Genomic DNA, 14,472 nt, shown 5'->3' with positions numbered 1-14,472 from the left:
AGTTTTAAGAGGATTATTGGAAAGTTGTCTACAGGCCTAGGAAAAAAACAGAATGTAATGCTGGGAAACACATGGGATTTAGTGGTTGAAATGTTTAGGGAAAGTTGTAAAAAAAAAAGAGCCATGTTGTGATCTTCCAGCCTCCACAATTTTATCCAGTATTTATTATAATCTCTCAGCAGAATGAAGATCTATGCCCATTAAGATATTTCTTATGTTCACTAAGAATCCTTTATTTTCCTATGAGAATTTTTTTACAGTCCTCTATCTCTGTTCACTGTTTTGCCAAAAAACCCATATTTGCCTAACTCCATGTACATTTAACAGATTAAACACTCTGGTCAATCCTGAACAGTTTACTGAAAGACTGAGTGCATCAATAGTTAAATTAATCAAATGTTTATTTGCTTTTTCTACTTCTTTGTAAAATGTATAATAGATAATGTGAAATAGGAAGGAAAGGTCCAAAGGAGAAGGGGAAGTGGAAAGTGTAGGGGAAAAGAAAGAAGGGAAAGGAATAAATATGAGAAATGGAAAAAGCAGAAAATACTCTTGGTAAATAGGGAGGGGTGGAGGGGTTGAATGGAGGGCAGGAGAATGGGGAAAACAGTGAGAACCAAGATATATTGTGTAAAGGTACAAGTTCCCAATGATGAATGTCATCATATTGTATATCTAAAATGTGCCGATAAACTTAATAAATTTTAAAAAATCAGCTTTTTCAGTCTTCAGTATTCATATTTCATTTTTAGACAAGGTCAATTTTTTACAATATTTTTCCATATTAGATTAATTCAATTATATGTGTTATCAGTGAATTTTAAAAGATTGTTTCATGGCATATTACTTTTCTTTCCAGTACTGAGAATTGAACCCAGGAACTGTATACTAGGACATATCCTCAGTGCTTTATTTTTTTTTTTTAACTTTTTGAGATGAATTCTCCTTAACTAACTAAGATATTGAGGCTAGATTCAATCTTGAGATCTTATTGTCTCAGCCTCCAAGATGCTGGGATTATAGGTCACAAAGTATTACTGCACACTTTATTGTTAACCTTTTAATTTTGTCTTGTTAGTATCTTATCTAGGTTCTCATAAATAGAGGACAACTGAAAAGTGAGGGTTCTTTAGCTTCCTGTTATTTCCTATCTAGAAATAGATATTTCATATCTATCCATTTTCAAAAATTATTTTCATTTTTCCAGTTAGGTTCTAACATTTTATTTTAAATAGTAATAGTTAAAATGTATGCATGTAAAGAGGTGATACATGTTTCAGTATGGTACTGGTGGACTGACATAATAATTTCAATAATGGAACAAATATTTTTATTAGTTTCTGAGAGATGTTATATTAAATTACCACATACTCTATGGCTTAAGAAAACATAAACATATTCACTCACAGTTAAAGAGCCTAAACGTCCAAAGTGAAAGGTGTTCATGTGGCCATATGCTATATGGAGGATACAGGTAAGATCACTTTTAGTTCATACGTTGGTTCATGGATTCGTCGCTCCAGATTCTGCCTTCAATATCACGTGATACCACTACCTATGTAACTCTGTGCTTCTTGTTGAATACACACAAGACTTGTTGGACTTGGAGCTCAACCAAAAGCAGCATTTCCTCATCTGAAGGAAACACAACTACAAAAATCTATGTGGAAATAAGGTCATACTCACAGGTCTGATGGATTAGGACTAAACATATTTGGAGGAAAGAATTCAACAAACAATACTGTGTTGAAAAAGGGAGAATGGGTGCAGAAGGAAAAAGTGAGTGAAAATGCAGGAGCCCACATAGTTTGAGTTTTTGGGAGAAGCTTTTCATCTTTATGTTTTTTGGTAGAAACTAAGATGTCTTTTGAACACTGCATATTTCCAGAGTTATAAATCCTAACTCAAGGTATCCACGGGGTCGTACACTCCTTGATACTTCTGTTTGAGACTTCCTTTTTGTCTCATCTCAACTTTTTGTGATTACCTGCCAAAGCAATATGAAGAGTCATTTTAAGGAAGGAGAGAATATAAATTCCTAGGCTGGGTGGTAATTTCCTAGAAGATATGAATTCAAGCTTCTCACAGCTACAAGTATCAGGATATTGAACACCAAGATTATACTTAATGCAGAAAATAAATTTTAATAAATATTAAAGAATAAATTAATATACTATTTATAATGATGTATGATTAGATGTCAATAGTATCCTTTTCTGAATGAAGTGGATTGTTTTTATATTTTGTTTTTTTGGAGGGTACTGGGACTAGCACTTAGGACCTTGCTGTCTGCTGGGCAGCAGCAGCACAACTGAGCTACATCCCTGGCCTCTGTTTTGATGTTTTGAAAGCCAAAGTATTTATTGTAAGATCACTTCAAAAATATATCATGAGATGCCTGGACATATCATTTTTATAATATTAACATAGTAGAGAAGAATTTACAAAGTAGAGAATTAACAGCAATCATCTGCAGTTCTTAAATATCGATATTGTCTCCACTACATTATATGTGGTAACCCTTATGCAAAGTATATAGAGTTTAAAATAATTATTTAAAACTTATTTTATTGATTTCTGAAGTTAAATATAAAATTAAAAATAAACAATTCCCCCCTTATTTTATAGTCTTTTCATAAATGTTTTGTACTATTAAACATTTGAAGAATAGTTTAGACTTCAAATTTATTTAATTTATATTCATTCAATTTTAATTTGTCCTATTTCAAGATATTTATATAGCAGAGCAGTAGTTCATGCTGCCATCATCAAATTAAGGATTAACATTTGTAACTAATCTGAAATTTTGCTATTTTCTCTTTTATAAGACATTTCTACTATAAATCTGTTTAAATTCAGCTAACTATATGCCATTCAATATTGACATCTTCTTATATAAAATATTAATTTAAGCATTTTCAATTGCTCTTAATATCATGTTTAAAAATAGTTCTTTAGTGACATTTTAAACAGATGACATTTCCCCTTGAGGAACTACTGTAAAATAACCATTCAATTGTTTTTCAAATTAGCCTTATTTGAGGTAACTGTACAATAGCCTATAATTTTAAGAAGTTATATAGAGATCCTTTGTGCTTTTACCTAGTTCCTCCATATTGTAATATTTTATAAAATTGTATTATATAATTATAATTAGCTTAATGATATTTGTAAATCAAGATATAAAATATTTCCATAAATATAACAATCCCTCATGGTGCCCTTTAGAGTTATACTCACTTTTCCTTCATTTTTTCTCAAATTTTATCTTACTCTAGAAACCACTAATCTTTTACATTTCTAGAATTTTAAAATTTAAAAAATGTTATGTAAATAGAAACATACAGAGTGAAACTTTTATGGATCAGCTGATTCACTCAGAATAAATTTCTGCAGACTTCCTCAAGTTTATAAATAGCTAAATACACTTTTACTTACTTATTCATATTAGTAGTATAAATATGTCAACATGTGTTAGTTTAATCTTTTACAAGTTGGAGGTATCCCATTTGAGGCTATCATAAATTATGGTAGTATAAAACTTGTAGTGATTTTAATAGTAATATGTTTCATGTTCCTGGAATAAATGCCTAGAAGTATATTTGCTGGACTATGTGGTACTTGCATGTTTAGTTGTCTGAGAATGTGTCGAACTGTTTTCCAGAATGCTTGTACCATTTTATATTTGCATAAAAATATTTAAGGATATATTTCTCTCCATTCTCTCCTGAATCTTGGGCCTGCCATATTTTAAAGTTATTCTCCTACAGATTGCCATTCATTGTGACTTTAATTTTCATTTCTTCAATAGTAAATAATGCCACATATCATTTCAAGTTCTTATTTATAGTGTATGTTATTTCCTATAAAATGTATTTTACCCATTTAATATTGTTTATTAAATGTTGACTTTTTAGATTTCTTCATGTCTTCTAGATAGTAATTTTTGTTGGACATAGGGTTTGCGAATGTATTCTCCTATGCTATAGATTGTTTTTTATTCTACTAACATTATCCATATTGTCAACCTTTTTTAGCTTTATGATTGTCCAACTCATTAAACTTTTCCTTTCATAAATTCTTTTCATCTTAATAAAAATCTCTTAGGTAGCCCTAAATCTCAAAATTTTCTTTGAATTTTGATATCTGTAAGTTTTCATAATTTTACATTTTATATTTAATTATATTAGATTTGAAAATTTTGAATAAATTTTCATGTAAGGTAGAATGTTTAAACTGCAGGATTGATACTTTTTATTTAGTTTTCTTTTTGTTTTACTTTTTTCTTTATTGTCTATGAATTTTCCATTAACTGCAGGATCACTTGAGAAGGTTATTCTTTTTTTAATTGAATTACTATCATTGTCAAAATCAGTTAAAATTTTGGTGTGACCTTCTGTCTGGATTCTCATTTCCATTCCATTATTTGTCATTTGTAAAATTTTGCTAATACCACTGAGGTTTCTTTGGTCCCTCTTCATGCATTTTTCTCAAAATTATTTTAGCTGTTATTGTAATCTCAGCACTGTGGGAGGCTAAGGCAGAAGGATTCAAGTTTGAGCCCAACCTGTGCCACTTATAGACTTAGTGAGACCTTGTTTCAAAATAAAAAGTAAAAGTAACAAAATCATCCTGGGAATGCAGCTCAGATTGAAAATCTTAGTTTCTTTCCATATACCATATACACATAGGTCTAATATATACATATATATATATAATATAAAATATAAATATACATAAAGTATCTATATGCTACAAATATTATTTTTACATTTCTATTTAAATTTTCAAATAGTTTTGTTTATAGCTACAGAAAAATTGTCAGGAGATTGTGATGGTCAGTGTATCAAATCTGGGTATTTAAGGACAATAAATCTCTTTACCATGTTGTATTTTTCAGTCCATTAACATAGTATATCTTTTCATTTATTTATACACTTCATATTTTATTTCATCTTTATGTACTTTAAGCATAAAAGTTCTATGTGTCCTCTCATTATATAATTCATTCTGGTCTTGAAATTGCTATGTAGCCCAAGTTAGCCTCACACTAACAATCCTTTTGCCTCAGCCTCCTAAGTGCTGGGATTACAAGCATGAATCACCATGCTTGGTATTTTATTAAATTTTGATTTCCAGGTAACTGTGAATAACCACAAATTTTATTGCTAAATATATCTCTAGAAAATGCGTTTTCTAAACATTTTAACAATTATATATATATATATGTATAATTTTCCCAAACTTCTATTTGAAATTATGATGATAATGACTTTAAAAATAATTATATTGTCAAGTAATATAGAACAAATTACATTTTAAAGTATTATTTTCAGTCCCTTTTACCCATAGAGACTGTAATCCTCATAACAATACAAAGATGAAAATAAAATCATATGCCCCACTAATGCAGAAGTGAAAACAATATGCCCCCAAAATTCAAGAGCTGGAAGTTTGCTGAGTTGTAAAAAGAGGGAGTTTTACTCCAGAATCTGTGAGAGAATGTCCACATTCACATGCTTCTCCAAATATTTGCTGTATGTTATTGACATATTAAAATGTATATATTATTTTTACATAATGGATTTTCAAAGTCTTGAAAGCTTTTATAGAAAATCTCACAAAATATTAAAATCTTGACAAATTTTATTTTTCACATTAACTTTCATGAACTAAGTTTAAGTACTTTCTTCTTCTCAATTATGATTTACCTGCTTATCTCATATCACTTTCAAGGTTGTGTTTTACTAATGTATAAACTTGAATAAGTTGTGATCTATGGAAAAATTTGATCGTGATTTTATTAAGCTTAAACAATTTAGCAGTTGCTAATTTTCTACCTTTTTTACCTTTATTGATGAATTGACACATGATTAAATTTGCCTTTAACTTAGATGTCTTAATTTATTTTATTTTATATTTTTCCGTATTCAATAGATTATAGAAATGTTATCATTTAAAAATTTTAAGACTAAATATAAAGCAATACATTTATCAATGGAAATAGAAATTTAAATATCACTAGGAAATCATTTTGGTAATATGCATTAGCACTCATATTTTGTTATGTATTTTATCTTACTAATTCCAAATTTTGGTTAAATCCCTGAGCTTATTCTGGAAAGTAATTATCAAGAAATGAGAAATTGGGGCAAGGATTTAACTCAGTGGCACCATGCCTGCCTCTCAAGCTCAAGGTCCTGAATTTGATTTCTGGTACCAAAAAAAAAAAGAGAGAGAAATAATAAATAAAAGTAGACACATGAATTGTAGTATTAGTTCTAATAGTAGAAAATTAAAATAACCAGAATGTTCAGTTGGAAAAATAATAACAAGTTTTCCTCATTCTTGCTAATATTCTGCCACTAAAACTTGCTAAGTGTAACTAATATGTAAATTTAAATACTTTCTAAATAAAGAGTAAGAAAAACATTTAACTTATACTGAATAAATATTTTAAGCAGTTCAAAAATTCTGGATAGGAAAATTATTAAAAGCTAAATTCCCATTTGACCCAGCTATTCCCCTGCTGGGTATCTTCCCAAAAGGATTAAAATCATCATACCACAGTCATATATGTGTACTCATGTTCATAGCAGCACAGTTTGTAATAGCTAAAGCTTGGAAGAAGCCCAAGTGCCCATCAACTGGAGACTGGATAAAGACAATGTGTTTTTTTATAAAATGGAGTACTACTCAGCCATAAAGAATGAAAAACTAGTCATTTATAGCTAAATGGATGCATATCAAGGCCATACTCTTAAGTGAAATAAATAGGACACACATGTGTAAATAACAAATAGTTTCACTAGTGTGAGAAACTGATAGTGTAAACAAGAGTTAAAATGATTAAAATGAAAATTTAATAATTTGAAATAGGAAAAAAGTCCAAAGATGAAGGAGTGAAGGGAGGGGAAGGGGAAAGGAAAAGAGGGAAAGGAAAAACTATGAGAAAAGAAAAAAAAATGGAAATGAAATCTATGTAAATAGGGAAGGGTGGAGGGGGTGAAGGGTGCACAGGTAATGAGGAAAAAAATAAGAACCAAGATATATCATGTACAGGTACAAACACCCAGTGATAAATGTAAACGAATTGTATACCTGAAGTGTACCAATAAAATGAATTAAAAAAACAAATTCTAAAAAAGTTCTACATTGAAGTAAATTTCAAATATTTGTAATTTAATATTTTTAATTAAAGATTAATAGTTATATGCAGTCTGTGTGTGCATGACTTATTTATCTCAATTGTTTTTTTGTTCATTTTTCTTCTTTCTTGGCACCAGGAATCAAACTCAGGACCTTGTGCTTGCAAGGCAAGTGGGGAACCACTGAACTCAATCCCCAGCCCTGATGTTTTTTCTTTTAGGCTACTTTTAGAGTTTTACCTTAAAAGAGACCTTCAGAACATCTATTACTTTCATCACATAGGTTAGAGGTAAGTCCTAGAAATCCAGAAAATATAAATTTTAATTTTTCCTGGACTTTTGAGCTACTGTGGGTAAGAGAAGAAACTGATGTGCCCTCATGATGGCAGGACTACCTTGGTTTCCAATTGTACTCTGCAAAGTTCTTAAACCTCCCTAATTCAGAAAGCCTAGGAGTAAAGGAGAAAATCTCACTGTTGGGTGCATTGTTGGCACTTAAAATTCTACAATATTGATGAATTGACTCATCAATTGGCTAAAGAATATCTTTTCTCATGTTCTTAAACTTTATGCCTTCTTGACATGCTTTATCATTTGGTTCATCGTCTATTCATGTCTTGGCCAACCACTGATCCATTTAGGTATTAAATAAAAGGTTGCATGCCTTCTTCAAAAACTGAATTGTATATTCATATCAATTGTTCACATATTACCCTCTGAATCAACATGAAGTATATATATTCTCTTATCCATATGGAACATCTTATATAACAATTCATCAAATTACTTTCTAGATATTTTTATTAGATATTTGTACAAGTACTGCACCTTCAAGTATTCTTGAATAAAAATGATTTTCTTCCATAAGGACTACATATCTTGGAGGGTTTCACTTGGTTAGTACCTTTCTCTGATACATATACATAAGTAGATAGATAGATATACAGATATAGATATATATTTGATATATTTATCTATATACATATATTTACATATATATACATATATGTATAAATATATATAATGCTTAAGATAACTTCTCTATGCCATGTATGAAGAATAGATATGGTGGTAAAAAACCGAACGAGTACACATTTTTTAATTAGATCATAAAAATAAAGACACTAAAATCAAAGGAAATGTACTTTGAGATGTATTCATTCTCAAAAGCAATGCAGCAGGGCATGGTGGCACATGCCTGTAATTCCAGCACTTGGGAGGCTGAGACAGGAAAATCTCCACAAGTTCAAGGCCACCTTGGGCTACATAGTAAGTACAAGGACAGTTTGAACTAAATAATGAGACTCTGCTTCAAAAAATTAAATAAATGAATTAATAAATAGATACCAAAATAAATAAATAAAAGCAATAAATTTTTGAGAGAAGAAACCTCAGTATTACCAGTGTCTGGGAATTCTTCATTAAGAGAGTGAGAGATGAACAAGACCTTAAAATTGGGCAGGGTTGTGAATGGTCTACTCAATGTCCCCTTCTGTTTGGTTAGCTGGGGTGATAAGAGCTGAACTAGCCTGTGGCAGCAGAGCAGGTGCTAAGCAAACACAATAGGTTTTGCTCTTATGTTAAATGTCATAAAAACCACCTACTTTCCATATGCATGGAAATGTATTAAATTACAGATTACATTCTTAAATAAAGTCCTGTATTTTAAATATGGAGAAGTGTATCTGTAAATATATATATGAATAATTTTAATTTTAATAAAATTAACCATGTGAATGTAAACAGAGCTGTAAATTATTTTAAAGTTAGATTTTACATAGGTATAGACAAATAATTCTTGCTCAAAATTATTTTGAATCAGAAACAAGATGTATCTTTGAGTACTTGAGTTTTCACAGTAGATACAATATACATGAAACATACAACTGTTGGCATTTTATTTAAATGGAGTTCAGTGAATTCAAATGAATAACAGTTTTTATTATTCTAGAACTAGTATAAAGGTGGCAAAGATGTAATACACTGGTTAAGTGGAAAGGGTATTCAGTCTTGTCTAGGAAAACTTGTAATGTAATGCAAGTACTATTCCTTGTGCAATGCAAGGAGTCATCTTTGGGCCAGAGATGCTTAGAAACATTTTTAACTTGTGAAGTTGAATATTTACAAGGAGACTATCAGTATAATTCCAGAAAACTATTTAAATTTCACCTGTGAATTAATACTGATGTTTATTTTTTTTAAAGATACTGTTTGCAGAACACTGAGGTTCAGTAGCTGTGGAATATAAGTAAGCCCGTGGCATTTTAGTCATTTTTGATGCTTTATCTGTTAGACATTTCCTGAAGGAAAGTGCCACAAAGGCTAAAAATGTTGGAGCAAGAGTGAAAATGTCCTGAAGAGAGTTAAGTCTCTTTCTCACTGTCACTGACATTTAGGCAGTATGAACTTAAATTACCCTATCAAAAAAATGATAATTTCTTGATTGATGAAGAGTTAGCATTGTGGAAATTACTGTGGCAAGCTCTGTCCCATAATTCCAATATATTTTTCACACTTAATAAAACTTCAAAACTTGGGGTGTTGTAGTAAGTAATTGGAGCAAAGTTCTTGGATGACAGGAAGAATTTATTAAATAACTTTAGACAGTCAACTTTCTTGTAATATTCTTTTAATAGTGTCTTTAATTTGTGTATATTTTTGATAATTAAAATGCTACATGGCTCCCTTCTTTAATGGCTTATGTATTTTCTTCTTCTCCCTCACCACTACTGATGATTTTTGTTGTATGTTGTTAACTATATTCTTGGTAAATTAAATTAATTCATAATAAAAAATCTACTTAATCAGTTTCAGTATTTCAGATTTCCCTCTTTAGGATTTTAACCAATATTCACATAGGTAAATTTGATGTATTTCATTGTATTTCCTGTATTTTTCAAACAATAGTGACTAATTAGAAATTAAAAGCAGCTGGCAAGGAATAGTAATGCATGACAGTAATCCCAGCATTCAGAAGGCTGAGGCAGAAGGGCCATCATGAGTTCGAGGCCAGCCTGGGCTATCAAGTAGGTTCAAGGCCAACCTCAACTATATAGACAATGTCTCAAAAAGAATTGAAAGCAGCTGTTAACATTCAGGCTCCAATAATTTTCTCATTCATAGAGTTCAGTTCATTTAAACAAAATAAATATTTTATTGTATTGTAGCAAATATTACAATATAAACTTCGGATTGTTGGATATTAATTTGGGAATATTCCTCAACTCACATTTACATTAAGTTCCAAATGTTATAAGCCAGGAATTTTAGCCCTATGAAATATAGATTTTTAAAAACTATGCCTCTCAGAATCTATACCATCAATTGTGATTGTTGAAACTAGTTCACAAACACTATTGATCATGATTGTATAAAAGAACATTATTGATTGCTACTTTCCATGACTGACCACAACTTAAAGCCTGATTTCTAGTGACAATATGTTCAAATTCCTATCAGAAAATGTCTGGTCATTTTTCCAAATCAAGCATTGGGCAAGAGAATTCCTTGTGTTTCTTTACAGTAGTAAAGGAGATCCATAGTGATGGCTTTCCTAAATTGACAGATTTAGCTCAACAGATTGCCCAGGTGTTACAGTTTCAGGAAAAACCTTCAGAAAGATATTTTTACACATAATTTATTTTTAATTACCTTTGTAAAAAGATAAACTTGTAAGCTAGAAATGCTTAAACTCTACTCCGTATAGGCCTCTCTTGTTGCTATCTGGCTTGGTGGAACCACGAGGTGAGACCCAAACTTCATGAGAGTGCTTCATGATCTAAAATAAGAACAATTTTTTAAACATCTTCTGCAATAAAAACTAACATTCTTCAGAGAGGAATTTTTAGGATAGGTTTTAAGAAGTGTCTGGTAAAATATATACACAAAATATGTGAAGGCTGTGAGTATAATCATATGTGTTTCACACATTATCCTAGATTTGCATTCTAAGGTCATAGTATGGTTTGTTCTCATAGAAAACTCTTCATGAATCACTGAAATTGTATGATTAATATATGTAGATGTGTTACATCCAAGGCCCATTCTGATCCCATAGTAAAATGCAATTATGCCTTATAAAATAAAAGATGCAATTCTGCATTCATTATAATTAAAAACCTTTATATTTTAAAATATAATATCTTTAGTTCTAAACTGGAATTTTAGCTATAATAAGAGTATAATCATGTATAAAAATTAAAAATCAAAACTGTTCATGTTTATGAACATTATTAAATTGATAAAAACTTTAAAATATTTTGTTTAATATGTATAAGATAGCATGTACTCATTGCTAACATTATGACTATACAAGTACTTCTGTATAGGATTCTGCATTATAGAATTTTAATATATTCTCCAATTTAGAGCAAAGGAAAGAAATATCATCTTTTTCTTTATTTAATAATAATTTTATTTGAATTTAACAATCCAGGACTGAAATTATTATTTGAAGATATATTCATTAACATGTATTGATTAAACATAAACACTACAAGAAATACTACCCTAGAAAATAAATAGAAAGCATTTCTTTCCTTTGTATATACTTGTGAAATAAGGGCTGATATTTGCATAGTGCTTAATATGGTTCCAACACTATTTCATGTGCGTGCACATGTAACTTACACAATCTTTCTAACAATCCTGAATGATAAATTTCATTATCTCTGTTTTATAGATGAGAAAATAGATTTACCATGTGGTTAAGTAATGTGGCCAAGATTGGCCAAGATTGCATATGCAGTAAATGTTGGAGACAAGGCTATGTATTTTCCTAAACCAAGATATTTTGAAGTTTTGAGGCACAAGCAAACGTCTTGGATACAGTTGAATTTGTGTGTCTCAAGAAAATAGGCTTTTTACAGGGAAAATTTTCATAAACTTTTAAAACATGGAAAGTAGATATGCTATCATGGAGCCTTGTGATATTTTATATGGTGAACTAAGTATCAGGGGAACAAAGAAGAGAAACATGGAAGTTTGGTAAAATCAGAATGATTGACTACTGTAAAGGAAAGAGAGTCATGATTTCTATGGAATATGTTTTGTCATAGGTAAAAAATATACCTTGCAACAACTCAAAAAAGACATAATGATATGACCAAATAATTTCAAATGCTAGTAGAAAAAAATCAGGATGCTTTTAAAATATAGAATTCATGTGTTTCTTGTTAGACATGGAAATAAAGAAAGAGAAGGAACCACTGACTCATGACACATAGGGTGCACATAGTATGATGATTGTAATGCTGTGGTGAAACATAGAGTAGTTGTTGTTGATGATTTTTAATTTAGACAGTCTGAGGGCATAAGCAAAAGCATTAACAAATTTGAGTCACACAATAAATGAACTCAAATATAGACACATTAATTTCAGTTATACTGTGGAGGATTGTGTATATGAGAAAGCTGCAAAACAAGTTGGACTCCATTATGAGTACTGTATACTAATTAGATTTTGAGTTGCTGGTATTTTAAATTAATCTTAATTGAAATCAAATTAATATAGATATAAATAAAAGGTAATAAGTTCTTCATTTTGATACTGGATATTGAATCCAGGATATTTGCACTGAGGTACCTCCTCAGATCTTTTGTTTAATTATTTTCCTTTGACACAGAGTTTAAATTATTAAATTACTGTACTTGAACTCCAAATTTCAATCTTCCTACCTTAACTTCCCAGATTTTGGGATTACAGGCATAGGTCACCACATCTGGCTTTAAAATTTCTTGTAATTCACGAAACAAAAAATGATATACTATTGATATTTCAAAACTAAGGAATTTTTACATTGTTTTAAAAGACTATAATGTGGCATTTAAGATTTCTTGAAATAAGTCTTGCAACTACAGAGTTCTATCAGTCTTCAGAAAAAAGATAAAATGCTTCTTTCTATTTAATTATGTTGTCATCACAATGATAGAAAATAATATAAAATTCATGTTAATAAATAAGTAAAAATTAGAATAAGAATTAAGGCATTTTCCAGATTTTCTACTCCTGGATTATTTGTTGCTAAAAGGAATTTAACTGTTTTTTTGTGTGAAATTTTTACAAGCAAACATTTCCATGAAGACTTTTTAACTTTTCTATAAAGACATTCTTATCTTTTCCAAAAACAGGAGTGAAAATCTCTAGGATTATGAATTATTATTTCTGCTTAAATGGAATTTCTTCTCATGGTTTTAGAAGTTGACACTTTTTCTGATGTTTGCAACAAGACACATTTTGAAGTATAAGTTTCTAAATATGTGACCACACTTTGGTGTGACTTACAATTTATGTTTACCTAGTTTAAGAAAGTGTTGGGAAGGCACATTATCTGATAGTAACCCTTTGATATCTGTAAGTAACATGAATTTAGCAAAAACAAAAAGAAAACAATAGGTTATGATACAAATATTATATTCCTTTATTGGGTGTTCACTAGATTTTTTTTTTATTGTGAAAAATGTTTAATACCTACTGGAAGCCTGAAGCAGAGTGTAGATTCTCTGGAAATTCTATAGCATATATCCAAATAAACTTTGTTGTGAATATTTCCCTTCATTGCCTTTATAGGATCATTTTTTCCTAGGGGTTCAAGATTTCTCACTACTCCCCAGTGCCATAGTATGGGTTATGTCATAGATATTCAATACTCTAAACATTAATGCACTTTACAGCTTAGTAAGCAGAAATACTAGGTTCAAGATTTAGATGAGAAAAGTCCTTATCTACAGTTAAAGGAACTAGTCAATAAATGAAATAAAATAGGTAAAATACTCTGAAAATAAAATTTAAAAATGCATAGATGAGAACAATTACCTCCCATGAGTAGAGATTCTGTTTGGAAAAAAGTAAATATTTTTGAAAATAACAGTATTTATATGACATTTTGAATGTAAACAAACCAGTGAATTGTTCAATAATATTCGTTAAAATGGCTTATATTTTTATATATTTGTAACAGTTTAGTTTTTAAAAATAAATTATAAAGATTGATGGTGCTTATATATTCATATTGAGAGTAAAATATACAAAGAGATAACATACATAATTATTACTGGAGATAAATGAGATTTTAACCATGATAATATAAATTTTAACACATATCATACTCCATAACATTAGTATAATATATAAATATACAAATATAAATTATACAATTTAATTTCATTCTAAAGTTTAACTTTGCACAAAATTTGATATTCCCCATAGCAACCAAATATAACATCTGGATTCATGTAGATTTCTTTTGGAATTTCTTATTCTGAAAAAAAATTTTAATAGAGATTTAATTTAAAAAATAAGTATATAAAGAAAGTACAATTTATT

Source organism: Heterocephalus glaber, unplaced genomic scaffold, assembly GCF_053883595.1.
Source record: "Heterocephalus glaber isolate CG9 unplaced genomic scaffold, H.glaber_assembly_v1.0 deba00000122, whole genome shotgun sequence".
Classification (NCBI taxonomy): Eukaryota; Metazoa; Chordata; class Mammalia; order Rodentia; family Bathyergidae; genus Heterocephalus; species Heterocephalus glaber.
Note: the sequence above shows the minus strand (reverse complement) of the source record.